The sequence below is a fragment of the Phascolarctos cinereus genome, unplaced genomic scaffold (assembly GCF_003287225.1).
Source record: "Phascolarctos cinereus isolate Bilbo 61053 unplaced genomic scaffold, phaCin_HiC Scaffold_4;HRSCAF=312, whole genome shotgun sequence".
NCBI classification, from domain to species: domain Eukaryota; kingdom Metazoa; phylum Chordata; class Mammalia; order Diprotodontia; family Phascolarctidae; genus Phascolarctos; species Phascolarctos cinereus.
Window position 1 is genome coordinate 393,862,312 of NW_027555847.1, and position 18,746 is coordinate 393,881,057.

The following is an 18,746-nucleotide window of genomic DNA, read 5'->3' on the forward strand; positions in this document are numbered from 1 at the left end:
TTAAGTTGTTTTAATAATCACTGCTTTGTAGTATAGTTTGAGATCTGGCACTAAAGAAAGAGGGAAAGGTCTTTTATGTGCAAAAATATTTATGGCAGACCTCGTGGTGGCAAAAAATGGAAACTAATGGGAAGTTCATCAATTGAGGAATGAATAAATAAGCTGTTGTATATGGATGTGATGGAGAAATGAGGAAACAGATGATTTCAAAAAACACATGTAAAGACTTAAACAAACTGATGCAGAATGAAATGGGCAGAATGAGAAAAACAATTTATACTTATAATATCAAAATTATATAAAAACAGACAATTTTGAGAACTTACAAAGAATAAAATGAGCAGAATCAGAAGAACAATTTATACAATAGCAACATTATCAAAACCAAATCACTTTAAAAGCTGTAAAAACCATAAAATGACCATTCGTGATTCTAGAGGACTGATGATGAAACATTGTATCCAATATAAAGAGGTGATTAAATTAGGGTGCAGAATGAAACACACACATACACACACGCATGCACACACACAGATACACCAAGGGATATCTTTGTGTATGTAAATATATAAATAACATTTATATGTATAAACGTACTAATATATGTATTTCCATGTATAACCAAATAAATATCATTTGCTTTTCAAATATACTATAGTTTTGAGGAAAACAGTTTTTACCTCCCTACAAGTTCATATCAAGTCAGGAAGCTTACATAAAATTTACATAGTCTCCCACCTTGCCCTGCAAGCTAACATATTGTCAGAAAGGCTTCATCCAGCTCAATGGGATCTGAAGGGAAATGCAAGATGGTGTGAATTCCCTTGCTTAGTCCACACATCACACAGGATGGGTGGACTAAGCAAAGAGTGAGAGCTCCATCATGAGAAGAAGTTGGCAGTGGTGTGCTCCTTCATTTGTTCCCTTTCAGAATATTGCCCTATATTACAGTTTACATGTATCCAGCTAAGAAGATTTATGGATCGCATTATTTAGTTTTAAGGAAAATGCCGCAGATTAAAGACAGTGCTAATAATGCAGGCACAAGAAAAGAAGAAAATGGCAGAGCTAACACTTCTCCTATCCCATGAGCTTAAAAATAATGATAATCAGATCTGACAAAAAAATGACCAAAATTTTTGCAGTTTTGAAGAATATTATTTGAAATACAGGTTTACATCCTAAAAGATGAACTTCATTCTTGAGATATTAGCTAATGATAGTGTAAGGACATCACAATTAGAAAAATGTTAAACAACTAAGTTTTTACTGCTTAAAATGATATTACCTATAAAAAATCATATTTGTACATTTAAAAGACTTGGAAACAGAATGATCAAACTTTTTAAAAAATCCTTCAAACTAAGTGTTTTAGTGAATTTTTAACCTATTGGCTAAAAATGATAAGGAGGCAACATCTTTCAATTGGTTTGCAAGAAATCTGAATGCCATTAGAGATGATGGAAATTTACTAGATAAATTTCTACAAAAACCTTTGTATAATTGCTGAGTGGTATTGAAAATGAGTATTATGATTTAATAAATGCAGTAAATAAAATATACTTGATCCCTTTGGAGCTATGCATCTTTTTCACTTATGACAGTTATTGAAAACAAACCAAGCTTGAAGCAAGACCTTCAAATTGCTGTATCACAAAGTAGATCAAAAAAAATTAAGCTATTTAGTAACACAGCTCTCATTAAAATTATTATTCATAATAATTTTATGAGAAAAAAGTTTTGCAACATGAATAAAATAATATTTATCTTATCTTTGCTTCAATCTTCTTTTAATGTCTATTTTTGTGTATATATTATAATTTACTTAATATATTAGCACAGTACTATGTTGTATTATTTATAATTAAATAAATGCACATGTATTGAGGGTGTGTGTTCAAATTTTTTATTGAAAGGGTGTGCAATCAAAAAAAATTGGAGACCACTGCTTTAAGCTAATTATTTTGCACAAACCTCCTTAAGTTAGAATTTGAAAAGGCAGAAACAAGTTTTTGAATGAAGATACTCTGTGTGTATGTGTGTATATAGATATATATATACATATATATATACATATATATGTATATATGTCTATACATACACACATGTGTATATATACACATATGCATATAGATACATACATATACATACATAAGTGTGTATATGTATATAAACTTGGGGCAGCTAGGTAACACAGTAGATAGAATGCTGGGCCTGGAGTCAGGAACAACTGAGTTCAAATTCAACCTCAGACACTTACCGTGACCCTGGGCAAGTCACTTTACCCTGTTTGTCTCAGTTTCCTCATCTGTAATATGAGCTGGAGAAGGAAATGGCAAACCACTTTAGTATTTTTGCCAAGAAAACCCCAAATGGGGTCACAAAGAGTTGGATATGACTGAACAACAGATAAACTAAACTCAGTAACTGGAGGATTATAGTTTAATTGAATTGAATTGAATGTAAAGAGGTTTTTTTTTATAAGCCTTTTAAGCCTTTTCTTTTTGGTGTCATGGACCAATTTGGCAGTCTGGTAAAGCTTATAGACTCCTTCTCAGAATAATGTTTTTAAATGCATAAAATACATAGGATTACAAAGGATAAATATTTAACAAAATAAGATTACCAGACCCAAGTTAAGGACCCTTGACTTAGATGATTGTACTCATTTATACAACTCCATAAAAGCCAAATATGCTAGATTGTTTGACCTAGTTTATCTTTTTCTCACTTCAGACTGATTATTTTTGTGTCCTGTGGTCTGAAGCCATAAATTCACGACTTTAAACATCAAGTTATTATAGGAGGGAAAGAAAATTGAAAGCAAGATGTTGAGCTGCAAGATAAGAATGGACTAAAAAGAGTAGGTGTCTTAACTCTAAAATAATGCAGCCTAAGTGAGGAATATAATTGATGTCTATAAAACACAAAGGGTTTGTTAGGTTGAACATGGACTTGCTTACAAAATAACAGAACACTAAAGGTACTTCTTAATGTTTAAAAAGGGAAAGCTTAGAGCTACTTTTCCTTTCTAATGCTTCCTCTCCTGAATGAATGAATGAATGAATGAAGCATTCAATAAGTGTTCACCATGTGCACAGCTTCTGCTACCATTAACAGGTGCTTTTACCTCCTCTCCAAACCAACTATTTTCCCAATTCCTGTTATTCACAAAAACCTCTTCCGTGCCATTATCTCTTCCCAAATCTCATTCAGTCTGGCTCAGTATCATCCCTGCTCACTCCTATAATCCTTTCATCATTTTGGAAAATATTCCTTTATTCATAACCTTTTCTTCATCTCCTCCCCAACATTATCACACTAATAAGATACCTGGATTTCACAAGAGGATACCACATCCTCTTGCTGTCCTTGTCCTCTTCCTATCTCTTTACCTTCTGACAAAATGATAGGGGAAAAAGGGTAGACTGATTCCTTGCTTGTCAGTATTACTTCCAGATCATTAATTTCTGTTCTCAGAAGATGACATGACTTTCTTAATCGGAGAAGTTAACTCTCCACTTGTGCTTTCGATCTCATATATTCTGTTTCTTCTTGAACTTTGTTCCGTCCTTTCTCCTCCTCCCTCCTCTATGACCTCTGCCTACAGTCAAGTTTCTCTTGTATTAAATAAAAAAACCAAAACCCTTCCCCTGATGTTGCCACCTGCTTGAGTTATAACAGCTTTCTGCTCTCCATTCAGTGCCTAACACTTATAAAGCAAAATCTACATTTGCTGCTTTTATTTTCCCCTGCCCACTTAATCCTTAAGTCACTGCAAACTGTCCTCAGTCTCTGAACACTGCCCTCTCAAGATTCACAGATGACCTCCTCATTGTAATGGTCTCTTCTCAGTCCTTACACTACTTGACCTTCTTTTCTGCTACATTTGACACTGTTGATCACCCCCTCTCCGGGAGACTCTCCTTTGAGCAACCAGGATGGTAAAAGCCCTGGAGTCTTTTCCGAATGAGGATAAATGGAAAGAACTGGGAATATTAGCCTGAAGGAAGAGAAGACATGAGTGGAAGGGGGAATATGATATCTGTATCCAAGTAGTTGAAGGACTTGCTTTCATGGTGGAAGAGAAATTGGATTACTTATTTTTTTAGGCTACAGGGAGCAGAATCAGGTGCAGTGGGTGGGAGTTTCAAAGAGGCAAATTTAGGCTTCATATCAGGAAAAACATTTCTAACAATTGGAGCACTTGAAAGTGGAATGAGTCACCTCAGGAGGTAGAGGATTCCCTCTCATTGGAGGTCTTCATGCAGATGCTGAAGCACCACTTGTCAACAATGTTTTATTGGGTGGGTTAGCCTAGATGCCTGCTTGGGTCCCTTCCCCAACTCTAAAATTTTGATTCTGTGGTTCTTTTTCCTTTTCCTTCTCTCATTCCCTAAGTATGCACATCCCTCAAGGCTCTTATGTCAGCCTTCTCTCCTTTCTACATTTTCTCCCTTGGTGATCTCATCCTTTTCCACGGCTTCAATGATCACCTCTATATGAATGATTCCCAAATGCACATTTTACAGTATAACCCTCAGTTTTAGTGCCACATTTGCTACTGGTTGCTGAGTCTCTTTAACCAGATGTCACATTAAAGCCTCAAAATCAACATATTCAAAACTGAAATAATGCTTCTTTCCAAAACTATCTCTTCACCATTATTCTTTGTGGCTTCATCAGTCTTCCAAACACCCAGACTCAAAACCTTGCAATTATTTTTCACTCTTCCTTTTCTCATCCTCCACATTTGATCAGTTGCCAAATCACTTAGAGTCTACCTGTGCAGTATTTTTTGTATCTGCCTTTCTTTTTCAGTCATTGCCACCCTCCCCCCCCATACTCCTGTTGTGATTTCCTAATCGATTTTTCTGCTTGCAGTCTCTCCCCTCCTCAATCCATCCTTTACAAAGTTTCCAAAATTTTCTTCTTAATTCATGTCATTCCCCTCCAATGGTTCAATGCCTACCAAATAAAATACAAATTCTTTAGTTTGGCATAGATATCTGGCTACCATTCAAGCTTAATTTCATAGTAATACCATTTATGCACTCTCTTCTTCTACCAAACTGGATGATTTATTAAGTCTCAATATTGCTCTACCCTTTCTTGCCTCCAAGTATTTGTAGTCATCCTATGCCTAAATCCAGATAATTTTCTTCCCCCAATCCTTATCACTATATGCTGGCATTCTTCCCCACTTCAAGAGTCATCTTAGGTGCCAACTCCTCTATGACACCTTTTTTGATCTCTATATAATTGATGCCTCTGTCCTTGAATCTACCAGGTTACTCCATCTTTCCTAGGCAATCATTTTCTAACTTGTATTATAGTTACTTAGATAAAATTATAACTTGATGCCTCATTGATTATATGGATGAACCTAAGATTTTAAAGTCAATACCAACCCAAAGCTAATCAGAAAAAATTTCATGTATGAACCTGGTGACAGACTGCGTATACTGCACAAAGATTAGCCTGGCAAAGAATAGTTATGCTCATCTTGAGAGGGCTGGCTGGCAAGTGATGAATTGTTTCAGCCACTGCAACCCATGAAACAGACAAAAATGCAAGATGGTCTTCAGTTCTGTATGAACCTCTTTATTTGTGCAATGACAATGGTAAGATAGTTTTTTAAAGTGACAGATATTACTAAGTACCACAATTTTTAAATTATCTTTATTTTGATACTTCAATGGCTTTATTGTCTGATCAATGTGGGTGTTCTCTCCAAATAGCAGCCTTTAAAGGATTGGGGATCACACTGATATGAATACCACCTCCAGTGGTACATATGACAGCTCATATATACCTTTTCATTCTGTGTAACTTCCTTCAGGGGAGGGAAACCCATGGCCTCGGGGCCACATATGGCCCTCTAGGTCCTCTGGATTCAGTCAAATGGTCACACTTGAAGACCTACAAGGCCCACATGTGGCCTCAAGGCTGCAGGTTCCCCATCCCTGCCTTAGGTCCTTCCACAGATCCTTCATGTGTGTCCACCCAATGTTATGGTAATGTTCTACCAGATCTTCTCACATTTAGATGCCACTGGTACACATATCCATCACGTCCTTTCTTGACCACAGAGCTATCCGATGACAGCTAGAAGTCTCACAACAATGCTGATTAGATACACTGAGGCACCTAATTAGGTACATTAAAAATGCATGTTATACAACCTCAGCTGGATCCTCACTGCGGCAAGGCAGTCCTAAATGATTTCCTATCTCACTCCGCTAGAAACCAATCCAAATATTATCTTCCCTCTTCAATACTTCTATACCTACCCTTCTCTCCTCTCTCTTAGTTGAGGGCTTTGCCTGTTATTCTGTGGGGAAAATTGATGACCTGAGATTCCTTTTCTCTTCAGCTCAAAACGCCTTGACATCATCCCTTATTTTTTTTTCTTTTTTCCACTAGCCTCTGGCAAAGAAGTGGCCCTTCTGTCTGCCTAAGTCATCCCTTCTACATAGGTGCAGCACCTCCTCTCCTACTGATTTGCAATCCAGCAGTTTGCAACTTCAATCATACTTCTCTGGCTCTCTGACTCTGACTTTCTCTCTGTCTCTACTCTTATCTTCAACTCTCTGTATTTACTAGTTCCTTCCCTCCTGCTTTCAAACTTGCTAAAGTCTACTTCATCATTAAAAAAAAAACTTCACTTGACATTATCATCTTTTCAGGGCAGCTTCCCATATATCTCCACCCCTTTTTCTTGAAAAAGCTCTCTGCAATCATGGCCTCCCCTTCCTCTCACTAAATCCTCAAATCTTTGAAATGTAGCTTCAAGCCTCATAACTCAAGTGGGACTGCTATCTCCAAAGTCAGGAATCATCTCTTAATTGCCAGACCTACTGGTCTTTTCTTAGGCCTTATCCTTGTTAATCCATTTGCTATATTTGATATTGTTGACCTATTTCTCCTTCTGCACACTCTCCCCTCACTAGGGTTTTGTGACACTGCTCTCTCCTGGTTTGGGACAGCTAGGTGGCGCAGTGGATAGAGCTCCAGGCCTGGAGTCAGGAAGACTCATCTTTCTGAGTTCAAATGTGACCTTAGACAGTCAACTATCTGTGTGACTCTGAGCTGGAGAAGGAAATGGCAAACCACTTCAGTACCTTTGCCAAGAATACTCCAAACTGGGTCACAAAGAGGCGTGACTGAACAGCAGCAGCAACGTCTCCTGGTTCTTCTATCTGTCTGACTACTTCTTCTCTGTCTCCTTTGCTGCCTCAACACCTATATCCATATCATTTTAATTGTGAGTTTACACCAAGATTCTGTCCTTAGGCCCTCTTATTTTCTTTCTCTAAACAAAGAATTCTTAATTTGGGGAATATAAACTTGTTTTAAAAAAACATGTCGATAACTGTAGTTCATTTGATTTCCTTTGAAATACTTTAGTAATTGAATTCTTCATGGTTACACAGATTTATAACTTAGAAGTCATCAAGTCTTGAACACTGTAGGCTAGACTAGTGGTATCAGACTCAAATAGAAACAGATTCTCATGGGGCAGCCCGGGCAGAAAACCACAAACCACCATTACCTATGTTGTATTGCCTTATTATTTATGTTATTAAATATTTCTAAATTACATTTTAATCTGGTTCTGGCACCACTCATGAATGTTGTAGGTCATTTGTGGCCCGCTTTGCTTTGATGCCTCTGATCTAGACAATAAACAATCTTTATACTTTGCCACAGACAGCAATCCTGTCTATCTATGTAGTTGAGTGAAGCCTCTTTGCCTCTCCAGTGTGCGTGAGCCTCTTTCTGCTTCTACAGTGATGATGGCAAAGCATCAAAAAAGAAGGCAGAGAACTACAGGAATCGCGCAGTTTTTAGGCTATAAATATTCATTGAACTGTTTATACTTTTGACACACAGCCTTTGAGTTTTTTAAATGATTTTTTAAGCAAAACCAAAGGATAAATGAAACAAAGCTAATAAACTCTTCAACCTTCCTGAAAAACTAAGCAAAATAACATGAAAAAGTGGTTGTGAACAACTGTATATGTAATAACACCCTTTTGCTATCTAATTAATGATAAAAATGAAGACTTTGTATGATAACTTTAAAAATATTTTTATTCCTAACTTAGCATGGTTTTGCTGTTTGATATTTATCTTTTCATAGTTGAAGTCAAAATATATGTTATTCTTCTGGGTTCCACTCTTTTCATCCTATATAACTTCATATGTCTTCCCATTTTTTTTTTGGTATTTTTCATATTTGTCATGGTACAGTAACATTTCATTACATCCACATGCCATAATTTATTTAGCCATGTACCAATTGAAGGGTACATAGATGGTTTCCAGTTTGGGCCCATTACAGAATAAGACTGGTACATACTTTAAAAAAAAAACAAATGGGTCCCTTCCTTCTTGTTGTCAATAAACCCTTTAGGGTATAAACCTGAAAGTTGAATGCTAGATTAAAGGTATTATTGTTTTTGTAACTTATATTGCAAATACACTTTCCAAAATGACCAAATCAATTGAGTTTCATGAATAGTAAATTAGTATTGCCTTCAAAATTAAATTTTGTTATCGTCTTATCATTTTTGTTGGTAATAAGTTGGTACCTGAAGGTGGTTTGAATGTGCATTTCTCTGATTATTGGTTATTTTGAACACTTTTAAAGTATTGTTGATAGTTTATATTTTTTCTTTTGAGAACTGTTGCTCATATCCTGGGAGATGGCTTGTTGAAGCGAAGATTCTATGTGGGCTGCAATCAGAAGACTTGGATTTCAATCTCAGCTTTGTTACTTACTACCTGAAGACTCCGGGTAAGTGATTTCTCTCTGTGGGCTTAATCTGTAAAATGAGAGTCCAGCCCTCCAGGCTAGGGTCCACTTCAACAACAAGCCACAATCCCTGGGGTTCACTGGTTTGGGAGGCTGCCTCTGCCCCAGCCACAGGAACTTTTACTCCCCGGGACAGTGAGGGGAGTTGGGCGTCTGACCTGGAGCAGATCGAGGGAACCTCTTCTGACAAGGAATGACAGACCCAGCTGTGCTGTGGAGACAGATGGGGGTGAGAAGGAACCAGCACACGCCCAGTGAGTTCAGAAGCAGTGGGGTGGGGATGCCTCTGCTGTGGGCACTTACTGGAGGCTGAAGGTCTTGGTTTGAGTTCAAGGTCAGAAGGGTGAATTGAAGAGGATTAGAGTCACCATTCCCCATACTCCAGGACAGAGGTGATTATAAGAACTAAATTATTACCAAAAACAATGCACAGGCAAAGGAGAAAGAATCCAACCACAGAGATTTTTTTTTTTTGGCAATTGGGGTTAAGTGACTTGCCCAGGGTCACACAGCCAGTATGTATTGTGTGTCTGAGACCGGATTTGAACTTAAGTCCTCCTGACTTCAAGACCACTGCGCACCTAGCTGACCCTTACAGAGAGCTTTTATGGGAATAGAGAAGATCGGGATTTGTCTTCAGAGGAGGATACTGAAGTAAAGAAATCCTCTTCTACCCCCAAAAGTAATGTCAGATGGTCACCTGCCCAACAAGAACTCATTGAAGAACTTCAAAAATACTTTAAAAATCAAATGAGAGAGACTGAGGGAAAACTAAAAAGAAAAATGAGAGTAATACAAGAAGGGAACATCATAACTATCTTCAAATACTTGTAGGACTAGTATGTGGAAGGGGGATTAGATTTTAACTTCTTAGTGCTAGAGTATAAAAGCAGAAACAGGCAGATAGCAAGTGATGCAGCAGACTTCACTTTGATGCAAACAAGGCCATCCTAAGAATTAGAACACTCTGGGGCATGGGCAGCCTTAGAGATAATGAGATCATTGGAGGTCTAGGAGAGGCTGGATGGCTTCTTGGCAGGCGTGCTGCTGTGGGTGATTACTGCTGACCTAGGCTAAATTAGATGCCATTTCAGGCTCTTTACAACTCTGAGATGCTGTGATTGGGGTGAGGAGGGAGGGAGAGAGAAAGAAGCATCTCCAAGTCTGACATGATGGTAGGTAACAATGCTCTGATAATCAAGAACGCGCTGTCTCAGTTTCTTCTCTTTGAGGGTGCTATTAATCTCTTCTCCAGAAGTAATCAGAAACTTATCGTAAGACACAGGGGGAGAGAGAGAGAGAGAGAGAGAGAGAGAGAGAGAGAGAGAGAGAGAGAGAGAGAGAGAGAGAGAGATTCGTGTCCCTCCTGCCCTTATTCTTCCCTTGGTTAGAGACAAGAAGACAGGTTCTGATACTGACTCTTTCCTGGTACCAGTGATTTTACCTTCAAATATGGCAAAATTTTATAAAAGTTAATGCTGTCCAAAATAAAAATGGGCTGTGCCAGGAGGTAGTAGATCCTCCATCACTGATATCTTCAAGTAGAGGTTGAAGAGACACTTGTGAGGACACCATAGAGGATTCCTATTCAGGCTAGAAGTAGGAATTGTAGTGGAAAGAGTATTGGATTCAGAGTCAGAGGTCCCAAGTTCAAATTCTGGTGCTGCTGCATATCACCTGTGTGACCTTGGACAATTTTTCTGTACTAGATTTCTCATGAGGATATTAGATGGGATAATCTCTTAGGTCCTTTCCATTTCTAAGTTCTGTGAACCTGAAATTCCCTCCAGATCTGAAGTTCTATGATTCTGTAATTTTGTGATGGACATCGCTAGTGAAATAAATGCAAGAGAGTAGCTGTTCCCCTAGGTTAGTCTCTCTGGTAGCTCATGTTGGGTTAGCTATTAGGAAACGCTCAAATTCCTGGGTTAGGGAATGACCTGATCCAATGTCGATCCTCTGGGGCCCAAATATAACATCCAAATTGTTTGTTTCTGAATAATATGAATAGAAAAAGGAATGATAAGATGGGAAAAGATGACAACACAATCATTCTTAGAGGGAAGCTTTTGACACAATTGTATTTTGTGTAAAAACCTTTTGATAACATTCTGACAGAAATTTAGGGAGATTATGGTGGGAAAGGCTGTCTCTAAAACTACTTGGATGTCTTTAGAGGAATACAATGTACATTGTATTTCTGGAAGATTACATCTGTTCAGTACAGATAAATCATTTCTTGGGCAAAAGGTGTTTTCTTAACAGAGATTGAATGGCAACACTTGTCTGGGCTGGTGCGGGGAATGGGTATTCATGCTTCAGTGTGAAGTCAAAGGTCACCGATTTCCTCAGAGATCACCTAGTCCAACCTCCTCATTTTACAGAAGAGGAAACTGAGGCCAGATGGGTTAAGTGGCTTGCCCAAGGCTACACAAGTAGTATGGAACATATATGTAAGATTTAATGGAAGACTTGAACCCAGGTCATCAGAGCCAATGATGACTCTGAGGTTCTTTCCAATTCTAACATTCTATGATATTAGAATTCAGTGGCAAATAACCTGTAAGATTTTTTTTTTTAATTAAGAGTGGCTATCCCCAAAGCATACCATAACATTTTGGCAAAGGCAGAATCAAGAGTAGTCCTATTCAAGATTTCTATTTAATGTTGCACTAAAATAGTTAAATAAAAAATTAAGAAATGAACTGAAATCTTCAGGATGAACATTTTTTTTCCTGTACTAACAGACATATAGAAGCCAAAAGATAATGATAAACTTGGGGCTCATCATTTAAAAATGTTAACTATGTGTCATTTTGATCGAGGCCCACCTTTTCATAGATCTTTCTGAATTAATACTATCAGTTAACTTAATTATTTCTGATATTTATTATAAAACTACCTTGTTCTATATAGGTCTTCCTAATACATTTTGACATTATTAAGGCTCTGTAATCCATGAAGCAGTAGTAGTGGGGTCTGGTGGAAAGAAATCTAAACTGGGAATCAGGAGACCTGGGGTTTAGTCTTAGCTTTGCCACTAACTGACTGCAGAAACTTCAGCAAATGACTTTTCTTCTCTGGGCTCTAGTTTCCTTATTTGTAAAAGAAGGAAGTTAGACTGGATGATCTGTAGGGTTTCTTCCAACTCTATTGTGACAATAACAACCATTCTGAAGTAGGGAACAGGCATAATTATTCCCATTTTCAGAGGAGGAAACTGAGTTACTTTCCCATTATCATAAAGCTAAAAAGTTGCTGAGGCAAGGTCTGAAGCCAGGTCTTCTGATGTGAAGACCAGCACTTTATTATACTTTGCTGCCTTTTTGGTTCTCAGGACCAAGTTGCTAAGACCAGTAAACTACTGGGACTATTTTATTTTATTTTTCACAGCAAATAAGTCTGAAGAGAAGCTTTTTATTTAAGTCAATGGAAGGAGTGGAGCCAAGATAGTGAGGAAAAGGCAGGAAGTTGCCAAGCTCTTCCCAGTTTCCCTTGAAATAATTTTAAATCAAGTTTCAAAATGAATTCTGGATCAACAGGATCCACAAAAGGACGGGGTAAGACACCTTTCCAGCCCAAGATAACTTAGAAGGACTGCAGGGCAGGTCTGTCTCACTCAAGGGGAGTGCAGACAGGGCAGACAGTGTCTGGGCAAGCCAGCAGGGGCCCTTAGCCACAGTATGGATCAGCAACCAGGCTCAGCAGGCTAGTGGCACAGTGGACAAGCTGTGAGCCCTCCAGTTCCTGCTGTCTAGTGCACCAGGCTCAACCAGACTGGTGATCCCAGCACAACAAATGAACCACTGTGGCAAGCCAGTGATCAGTCCCTTGGCCCTGAGGCAAGAAACTTGGGACAATGCCCCCTATACTCCAGGAGCAGAGCTCAACTTTAGAAGTCATGAAATAGGTGGGAAAATAAGCAAAACAAACAAACAAACAAGGCCCTGACCATAGAAAGCTACTACGGTGACAGGAAAGATCAAAACACAAACTCAAGAGAGGACAACAATGTCAAAATCTTTAGATATGAAGCCTCAGAAGGAAATATGAATTGGTCTCGAGCCCAAAAAGTCCCCCTGGAAGAGCTCAAAAAAGACTATAAAAATCAAGTAAGAGAGGTGGAAGAAAAATTAGGAAAACAAATGAGAGTTAGGCAAGAGAATCATGAAAAAAGAGTCAACAGCTTGGAAAAGGAAGCACAAAAATTAACAGGAGAAAACAACTCTTTAAAAAGTAGAATTGGCCAGATGGAAAAGGAAGCACAAAAACTAAATGAAGAAAATAATTCCTTAAAAATTAAAATTTGGCAAGTGGAAGCTAATGACTCTATGAGACTTCGAGAATCAGTCAAACAAAATCAAAAGATTGATTTAAGTCAATTGTCCTATAAACTAGCAAAGATGAAGCTCTGGTAGCAATGTTGCAGCAATACCACATTTGCGGGCAGCTGTAGCGGACTTGACCATCAAATACTGTTTTCTCTGTTGTTCATCCTTGGTTTTTGAATAGGACCGATGACGTCATGAGTGATATCTTGACTTGCCCATGAATTGGATTTAAATGAGGCAGCCTTACTTTCTCCTCCAGAGTCCTTGGAGTCTAGTGACAATGTGAAAGTCACATTTTCCTTAACACTATGGAAGTAAATCCAGCTAACCAGAGGTGCCCACACTACACTATCTGTACATGGCAAAACTTTTGAGGCTGTGATGAGATCTACTGTTGATCTGTTGATGAGATCTACTGAGAGAATGGGGCTCATTTTCCCAGTCCCCTTCATTTAACTTGACTTCCCTGGGGTAGCCATATTGGAGGTCTCCAACATTCAAAAAGTCACCAATGAGAATCATTCTTTTGTATTTAAGGACACTATGACTCAATTGAACAAATTAATACTAGAATGCTTTTATAGTAGGGATTCTGAACTTGATGTCTGTGAACTAGTTTTAAAAAATATTTTGATAACTGCATTTCAACAGAATTGATTTCTTTTGTAATCTTAAGTATTTTATTTTATTCATTTAAAAACACCATTCTGAGAAGCTGTCAGTTGGGTTCACCAGAATGCCAAAAGGGTACATGATACAAAAAAAGGCTAAGAATTCCTGCTTATGGGAATGAAATGGCCTGAGTCACCTTGCTCAGGATGTCCTTCAAGATTGAAAAACTTTTGCTACCGATAATGACTACTATCTGTGTGTGTTCCTGAGGAACTATGTGTGATAAACAGCCCTTTCTCCACTTTCTCTCCTGATTATTCTTAAAAGTGTTGTTAAAGCCATTGCTTCTTTGGACTGTGGCTCTTAGCCTCTCTCTGGGCTAGAAACTTCTCATCAAAAAGGTCCGTGTTATTTTAGATGGTTGCATGATGTCACAGCCTGTTGCTTCCTTTGACTTTCTAAGAATCCCAACCAGTCAAAAATGTAACAGGGAGGGGGACAAGAAGGGACAGGGAAAGAAGGGGAAGGAAAAAGAAAGATTATTTTATTTATATTATATATTTATTTTATATTTATATTATATATTATTTATATATAATATATTATATTAATATATTGTATATTAGTATATTATATTATAATAAATAATATTAATATAATTATATATTATATAATATATTATATAATGTATTATATATTATATTTATTATTTACATATTATTTATGTTGATATAATTTGTCTAAATTTATTTTTTCTAGAAAGGGAACGTGGTATAATAGAGAAATGGCCTTGAACCGGGAAGACCTGGCTTTAAGTCCCTCCTTGGACATATATTGACTGAGTCACCCTAGACAAGTCACTTAATCTCTTAATGCTCTGGTCTACACAACTCTCAGACTCTAACTTTAGTGACAATGCTGACCTGCATTGCCAAGGGAAGTTTCCTTATCCAAGAATCCCATATCAAAGAAATCACAGGTCTAGTCTCTGTCCTTATTTTCTGTCAAGTACTTGGCCTCCTCAAAACCTTCTAGAGAATTAAATTTTTAAGTTTTTTTTTCTTTATTGCTGAGTCAGGAACCATATATTCCCCAGATATCTATTAATTCAATTCAATAAATATTTATTAAACACCTACTATGTGCTAGGCACTGTGCTAAACACACATTATTAAATGCCTAGTAGGTGCAAGGTGCCATCCCACAGATACAAAGATGATAAAAACAGTTCCTGCCTTTAAGGTGCCATCCCATAGATACAAAGATGACAAAAAACAATTCCTGCCTTTAAAGAGATTCCATTCATCAGTAGTCTGACTGGCATAATTTCCAATATTCTAACTTTTCCCCCTGGGTTAGTGCAGACAGGGGCTTTCCCGGGAGGAAAAGAGAGGGTCCAGGAGAATTCCTTAACAGCTTACAATTTATAACTATCAAAATGCTATTCTCCTTCATTTCCCTGACCTTAAGTACTCCATATGAATGTGTTTCTTTCCTTTGGCTTCCTTTGGACTAAGTTGCTTTTCAACAATGGCTGATAAGGCCTGTTAACTGTTTGCTCTGAAACAGAAATTTCTCTCCATCTAAGAGCAGAAGGCTGGAGCAACTAGGAAACCTAAGTTAATCAAGTGCTGACCTTCAATAATCACTCCCTTGGGGGCAGCTAGGTGCACAGTGGATAGAGCACCAGCCCTGAAGTCAGAAGGACCTGAGTTCAAATCTGTCCTCAGAAACATAATTGTCACACTAGCTGTGTGACTCTGGGCAAGTCACTTAACCCCAATTGCCTAACCAAAAAAAATAGATAATCACTCCCTTGGTGTGTAGTTCTTCTGTCCATGTAACACGTTGGGCCCTATCTTCAATCTTCCTCTTATAGAGCTTACCAGATATAGTCAAGTACTTTGAATTCTGGGGCAATTATAAAAGAAACGCTGCATGAATACAAAGTACAAAGTACTACATAAATATCCTAAATACAAAGGCATATTAAGAAGACTATGCCATATTTTAGTATTCAGTCTTGGTGAAACTTGTACTTTTTAGAACAAATATTCTGTTTAAATAGCATGCATGACAGAATTCTCAATGAGTGAATATTAAGTTTGTGGGCATACACCTGAACAATGGAACCTTTTCATAATGGGAATTCGCACAACTTGTGTGACTGAAGAAAGTGAATTTTTATGTGATGGTTATGTGCTTAACAAAACATTCATTTGCACAAATTAACCTTTCAAACCAGAATACCCCTTCATGCAAGACTTCATCAGCTTAGGAAAAAACTCCAGGGAACAATTTAATGTTTTCAGTGGCAAATAGCTCTCATTTATTTATAGGACCTAAAGTCATTTCCCTCATACATCTCTAGACTCTGGGATTTCATCTATATGACTGACTCAGTTCCCCAATATTTTCCACAAAAAGTTCAATAAAGAACTTCTACAACGAGAATCCCTCAAATCATTAGATTGCATGGCTTGATTGGACTGCGAGGCTGTGATGTACAAAGGAAAGCATGCCCAATTTGGAATCAATGAACATGGGTTCAAATCTTAGGCCAGATCCTTAATAACTGTTGAGACTTTGGGTAAGTTACCTCCCCTCTAAGGCCATCAGTTTCCTCATCTGTAATATGAGGGCTGAAACTAGAAGACCTCTTTTTTTAGCTCTAAATATTACTATCTAGTAATAGGTGAATTTTCCTAACCCACAAATTCCCAGGATCTTATCCTTCAACAAAAAATTCTGTCTGAAGCCCATCTAATAATTGGATGAAAAATGAACAAGACAAGCAATTCTCTGTATGTTTCCATTTATTTAGATGTTTGAAATTCTATATCTGGGCAAGTGTATGAATTTTCATTTTCCAACAAGATCTTATGGTTTAATGTAGACACAACCTATTTTGTATATGTTTTGATTTTTCCATATTGAGGTAGAAGAACCTATTGACAATGAACTTCTTGTTCTAGGTGCCTAGATATATACTTAGTAATAATAGCTAGCATTTATAAAGTACTTTAAGAGTTACAGAGTACATTGTAGGCATTATCTCATTTGATCCTCAAAACAACCCTTGAAGTACGTGCTATTATTATTCTCATTTTACAGGTGGATAAACTAAGGCTCAGAGAGTTTGTGATTTGCCCAGGAACACACAGCTAGTTAGAATCTGAATTAGGTTTTGAACCCAGCTCTTACTGGCCCCTCCTCCACTACTTTGCCCAATATACCCCACTGCTTCTAGAATAGCTTTCATGTCAGTAGGAGCTGTGTAGGGAGAAAGATGAAGGTTAGTGGGAAGAAGGAAAAGAAGGGAGGGGAAGAGAAGAGAATAGGCATTTATATGGTACCTACTATATGCCAGGCACTATGCTAAGTGCTTGTTACAAATACTATGTCATTTATCCTAACAATAGTCCTGAAGTGCCATTATCATCCCCATTTTACAGTTGAGGAAACTGAGGCAGAGGTTAGGTGACTTGCCCAGGGTCATACAGCTAGTAAGTGTTTGAGGCTGTATGTGAACTCAGGTCTTCCTGACTCCAGGCCTAGCACTGCCAAGAAAGAAGCATAATCTGACAGGTGAGCAATTGTTTTTGAAGATAGGTTATATATTACCTGGTTTATATATATGGTGTGTACATATGTATGTATGTATATATGTATGTATGTGCATCTGATGAAGTCCACAGGAGGAAAATGGAACATGGGACACAATAAATTTCTTGGTGGAAGAATTGGACACTAAAGGAATCATTACTCAAAGTTGGCACCTGAGTGATTCAAGTTTCTTAGTTTGTGGGCTCTGGCACAATTATACCATGTTATTTCCCAAGGTGACAGAATATGTCCCTTGCCTGTTTCTTGTTAATCAGTGCTTGGGTTCCCTAGAGGAGACAAAGCTCCTGGCTGCTTCCAGCTGCCTAAGCACAAATCAGGTGTTTGGGGGATGACAAAGAAATCTCCCATTGGCTACTGAGCAGGAAGAACCAGTGACTCAGCGCACTTTTTTTTTTAAGGCATTGGGTGTTAAGTAACTTGCCCAGGGTCACATAACTAGTAAGTGTCAAGTGTTTGGTCTGAGGCCAGATTTGAACTCAGGTCCTCCTGACTTCAGGGTTAGTGCTCTATCCACTGGGCCACCTAGCTGACCCCTCAGTGTGCTTTTAAAAGGAAGTGTTCCACCCTCTATAGTTTCTTCTCTTCTTTTCCTGCATATCAGGACTATCCCAGCCCTTGTGAAGAGTGGAGGGAGGGGCAGTGTACTTTTCTCCATACCCTGGCAGGATGGTGCATGTGGGCCCCATGGGGTAAAGCTGGGGCTCAGCTAGATAGGCCAGAGCCGAGGTCTGTGGTGCCTTTCTTCTTTGTGTTTATTTGCCTCTTCTCAGGTGAACAAACAGCAATCTTGGGGTGGAAGTACTACTAATCTTCAGAGGGAACTTCACAAGTCCAAAAGGTGAGGAGATCCAAGGCCCCTTGGTTAGAGCTGATTGGTGGCAGAGGCTTCTGCTTTGGAGAACATAACCACTAATACAAAGATGATCTCAGGCCCTAGCCTAGTTTGCTAGAAGACATGGATCTTGAGGTGAGATAATGTAGCACAAAGCGAAATGTGAAAAGGCTCTTCTGCAGTCCCACAAACTACTTCATGTTTTGATGTTTAAGTCTCATAAAACTACTGGTTGCACAAGTCATGTCAATGCATGCTTGTGAGTCTCTTTGTTTAGCATTTCTTTTGTGCCCAAGAAATACATGGCTGTCCCACATTTGATTCATATCATACACGGAGTACTTTTTATTTTCTCATTTTTGTGGAGACCCTGCATATGAACCATACCTAAACTTTTAAGTAATTTTTCCCTGGGGTTCCGGGGTGGAAAGCTTAACACATATGAGAAAAAAAGCCTGACCCTTTTAAAATGCAGTTAGGCTCCTTCAGGAGCCTAGTCACAAGTGTGGGTGAGTATGGAGAA

The 18,746-nt window shown here is 38.2% G+C and overlaps 1 long non-coding RNA gene across 1 annotated transcript in view; it reads left to right on the top strand.

The window, feature by feature from the left end:
* LOC110207917 (uncharacterized) overlaps positions 1-18,283 on the top strand; it is a 31,446-nt gene extending 13,163 nt beyond the window's left edge. Inside the window, exons 2-3 of the long non-coding RNA XR_002324354.2 lie at positions 8,689-8,803; positions 18,162-18,283. This is a non-coding gene — a long non-coding RNA (uncharacterized LOC110207917). The remainder of the gene's footprint in view (positions 1-8,688; positions 8,804-18,161) is intronic.
* The last annotated feature ends 463 nt before the right edge of the window (positions 18,284-18,746 follow it).